A 4,523-nucleotide genomic window follows, 5' to 3' on the forward strand; every position below is an offset into this window, starting at 1 on the left:
AAATTAAAATTTTGAAATTTGAAATTTTAATTTTAAAAAATTCTGGGCCCTCTCCTTTCTCTTCTCACTGAGCTTCATCCCACTCTCACCATCTCTCAAAAGGGAAGCAGATGAATGCCACAGCTCATTGCTGCCCAAAGGTAGGTGTTTGAGGAGAAGTGGTATCTTAGGTTGTCACCTGGTGTGATCCACACATCCTGCACCCCCTAGTGATGCCACTGCCAGGAAGGCCTAAAACACAGCAAAAATGTTCCCCACACAATGTAGAGGACATCTGGAGCACTTTAGTGTTTTTTTTTTTTTTTAAAGGAAACAGTGTGGCCCAATAAGGTCTCCTCAGGAGCTAATGGGGTCCTTAGCCTCCCATGGTTGTCCAACTCTGCTCTGAATAATAGAGCTTCAACAGAAATTTTCCACAAAGGAAAAGGATACGATGGATTGCTAAAAAGGCAAATGAGTGCATCTCAGAGCCTGACACAGATCAATCAAGCCTAAACTTTCACTAGAAACAACAATAACTAAACTGAGACTGTTGTACGTTGGACCTATCATAAGTGAACATGACTCACTGGAAAAGAGAGAGAGAATTGTTGGGAAAAGTGGAAGAAAGGAAGACTGCACTACATGAGCACTGATTCAGTCAAAGACATCATAGCCCCTAGTTTCCAAGACTTGAGGGGCAGGTGATGATCAGAGTTCATGAAGGTCTCTCATTCATGTGGTTGCCATATGTTGAAGTACATTTGGCAGCAAATAACAAAATAAAATCACCCAGGTGATTAACAGTTGTAAACGGCAGAGGAAAAACAACCTGCGTAGCTGGTTTTTAATATTCCATATCTAGTAAAACCATATTAATTGCTACTGATATTGATATAAATGGGCCAGTCTGTTCTCAGATATAATCAGTACAAATGGTATGAAGGGCTAAACTTCAGTGGTGTCGCTAATTATAGTGTCACCTGGTGGGGGAATGGTGCACATTTGTTCTTCAATTCCGGGGCTTTCTCCCCTGGAGAGGAAGACCAGGGATAGAGGAGCTGGCAAAGGCACACATGCACCCTTCTTTCACTGAGGAGTGTCACCCCTCTTCTGGGTGTCACCTGGTGCAATTCGCACCCCATGCTTACCATCAATGACACCACTGCTAAACATGCTGCTCTAGCTTAACTACTAGCATTCCATTTGTCATATTCCATTTTCTGCAGACTTTTAGGTTCAAACAGATGGAAGAAGATTTGCTGGTTTCCAGTTGCCATTCATCTGACTACACACAGTGACTGCCATGAAGGCTTTCACCTGAAAATTCTCAACTTGAAGTAGGAAATAGAACTTTTGCCTGAGCTGTTGGTTTCTGTTAAACGTGCGCACACCCCATAACTACAAAAACCCCTGAATAGCCTGAGATCTCAATTTTTAGTTGTGTTGCTTCAGAGAAACTGTATCTCTATATTGACTCAAACTATCTTACAGCAGCTGAGAGAGAATTTAAAATCAGTCTGGGTCCTGGAGCACCGAAAAGAGGCTACATGGGAAGATGTAATGTTCTCGTGCCACTTCTATAAGCAAAAGAATTAGAGGGTGGATTTCTTGATTTTCCCACTCTAATAGAAAGAGCTGCCTGGGAGTGTTACTGCGGTGCATCTAATTTACCAGAGGGTTCCCCCAGCTGTTACCTCCTGAGATCTACCTAATTATCCCTGTAGAGATCTGTTAACTCTGTCTTTCCAGTTAATCTCAAGAGCCAGGCGGGTCAGCCAACAGAGAAGAAGAAGAGGCAGCTTCACGTGCCCATTTGGTCTCCCCACGGCATTTTGCCAGGGGTGCCAGGGAAGCATTCAGAAGATGGCATACTTCATTTCAGCTAGTGAGAAATCATTTTTAGGCAATGCATATCTTAAAGCTGCTAATCATTGGATGTGTGTGTGTGTGTGTGTATAAATGTACAATATCCCAGAGAGCTAGTGTTGAGTAGTGGTTTGGGTGTTGGAGACCAGTGTTTGAATCCCTGCTTGGTCAAGGAAACCCACTTGGCGATCTTGGGCAGGTCACACTATCTTAGAGGAAGATAATGACGTATCCACTCTGAACAGAAATCTTGCCAAGAAAACACCATGATAGGGCCAACACAAGTTGGAAATGACTTGATGGCACTCATCTGTCTATCTATCATCTATCTAATCTAATCTAATCTAATCTAATCTATTCCCAGCATTTTTTATAATGCAAAGTGAATTCTGTCATACTTGTAAAGACCAAACAGGAATATAAGTACAAGAGGCCTGCCCCAAAGAAAAAGGTAACCTCATTCTGAAATGCATTCCAAAAGTGATGATCTTTTTGTTGCAAAGCAGCAAAGTAAAGCAGTAACCACTGGTTCCAAGCACATCTGAGCATAAGCTTGTCTGAAAGAACTATTAGAATTGTTATAAACCAGGGGTGGGGCCACGTGCCACCCTGAAAGTTTACTTTAGTGGCTCTGAAACCACTTTCTGCCATCCCACAAAGTCTCCAAGCTCACCCCATTTTAAAATACTTTGGAGCAATTTGTGTCTGCAAACTGTATCCAAAGCCCCCCCACACACACACACACATGTGAAAATGCACAAAAACACTCTTCCCTGGCACCCCAAGGATCCCATACTCCCCCTCAATTTTTGGACATATGCTGGCCAAAATCACAACCAGAAGTGACACTGTGTCACTTGCAGTTGCCATTTTGGCCTATAGAGGTACAGTACTGAAAAGAGGGTACTGTCTGGTGAGTGTAGTGGAGGAGGCGGTCAGGGGTAGGAAGCTGGCCCCTGGCCTCCATGCAACCACACTTTAAATAAATCTAGATACCATAAGACCCAGGTGCCTGAACTAAGGTGCCGTTCCCACTTGGCAGATAAAATGGATTATATTGGCGCGATTCTGATTCAGATTATGTTCCGAGACTAATTCAAATTTTTTCCATCATTTTCATTATGAAAAGGGGCAAATTACCTCGATTTATTTAGACTCTGTTTTCGTTCCCATTTATTTTAAATTGCTGTATTTTAAAGCGGATTAATTTGCTCCCTGTTCCCATTTGTGTCTGCAAGCTGTCAATCAAGTGCGTAGGCTTCAGAGTCACAAGTGTCATCACCTGATTCGAAACACTGTGACACGGGTTATTTTGCTCCCTGTTCCCATTTCTGTTTGTTTGTTGTTGTTGGTTTTTGGGCAGCCAATGAAAATTGGCTGCAAAGACTGTGCTGTGTCTCCCCAGATTCCCCTTGGGAAAGAGAGAAGGCTCAATCCTCCCCTCAGATCCCTGGGTGTCCAGGCTCTCCTGTGTCTCCCCAGATTCCCTTTGGGAAAGAGAGAAGAGAAGGCTCAATCCCCCCTGAGATCCCTGGATGTCCAGGCTCTCCTGTGTCTTCCCAGTTTGCCTTTGGGAAAGAGAGAAGAGAAGGCTCGATCCCCTCTCAGATCCCTGGGCGTCCAGGCTCTCCTGTGTCTCCCCAGATTCCCTTTGGGAAAGAGAGAAGAGAAGGCTCGATCCCACCCTCAGATCCCTGGGTGTCCAGGCTCTCCTGTGTCTTCCCAGATTCCCTTTGGGAAAGAGAGAAGAGAAGGCTCGATCCCACCCTCAGATCCCTGGGCGTCCAGGCTCTCCTGTGTCTTCCCATAGTTCCTCTGGGAAAGAGAAAAGGAGCCTCCATTCCCCCAAATCCCTTTGCCTCCCCCATTGCTCCCTGGGCTGTCTGGGGGGGCGATCAAGCAGGCATGTACTGCAAAGCCCATCTGCTGCTCAGGTGCTCAGGCGCTCAGGCAAAGGTGAAAAAAGAAAAAATAATAGTAAAAATGGTGTTCAATGGGTCTCCTCACACATTGGTCTATGATTGTGGAACAGAGGGGTGGTTGCAATCCACCAGGGTAAAGGCTATGTGAATAGAAGAAAATGGTGCTGGCGATTCAGAAAGAGAACAAAGAGGGTGACACCCCCAGGCCAGCCCCTTGAGCCCCATCTCCAGGTTCCTGAATCAGACACCCTTTCGTTCCCATTCATTTGCCCCGAATCAGACTCAGGAGGCACAGGAAAACTTGCTTTAAAACCACTGTTTTTTAAAACCAATTTATCGACCTATAATGCAGGTTTTCCTAGATAAATCGAATCGGATTTTAATCTCAATGGGAACGATTTCGGAGCAATGCGGGTCGGATTTGCGCTCAAATGGAAACGATGCACCCATGATTCGCATCCAGACCCGCATTATAGGCCAGTGGGAATGGCCCCTAAATTTCACTTAGTGAGGTTTATGAGAAGCAACCATCCATTGTTGTACAGACATTGCACATCGTCTCAGCAGCGCCACCTTGTGGTATTACAGGGCTATAGAAGCACCCTTTGCCACAAACATTTAGCTCCTGAAGTAAAGTGCATGCAATAAGCTGCAAAGAGGTCCATCATGCCTGATGTTTGGGACTTAGACTAGAGGATAAGGTTCAGATCATTTGTTTGGCCTCAATAAGAAGACAGAAAGAGAAAGTGGAAT

This window comes from Sceloporus undulatus, chromosome 1 (assembly GCF_019175285.1).
Source record: "Sceloporus undulatus isolate JIND9_A2432 ecotype Alabama chromosome 1, SceUnd_v1.1, whole genome shotgun sequence".
NCBI classification, from domain to species: Eukaryota; Metazoa; Chordata; class Lepidosauria; order Squamata; family Phrynosomatidae; genus Sceloporus; species Sceloporus undulatus.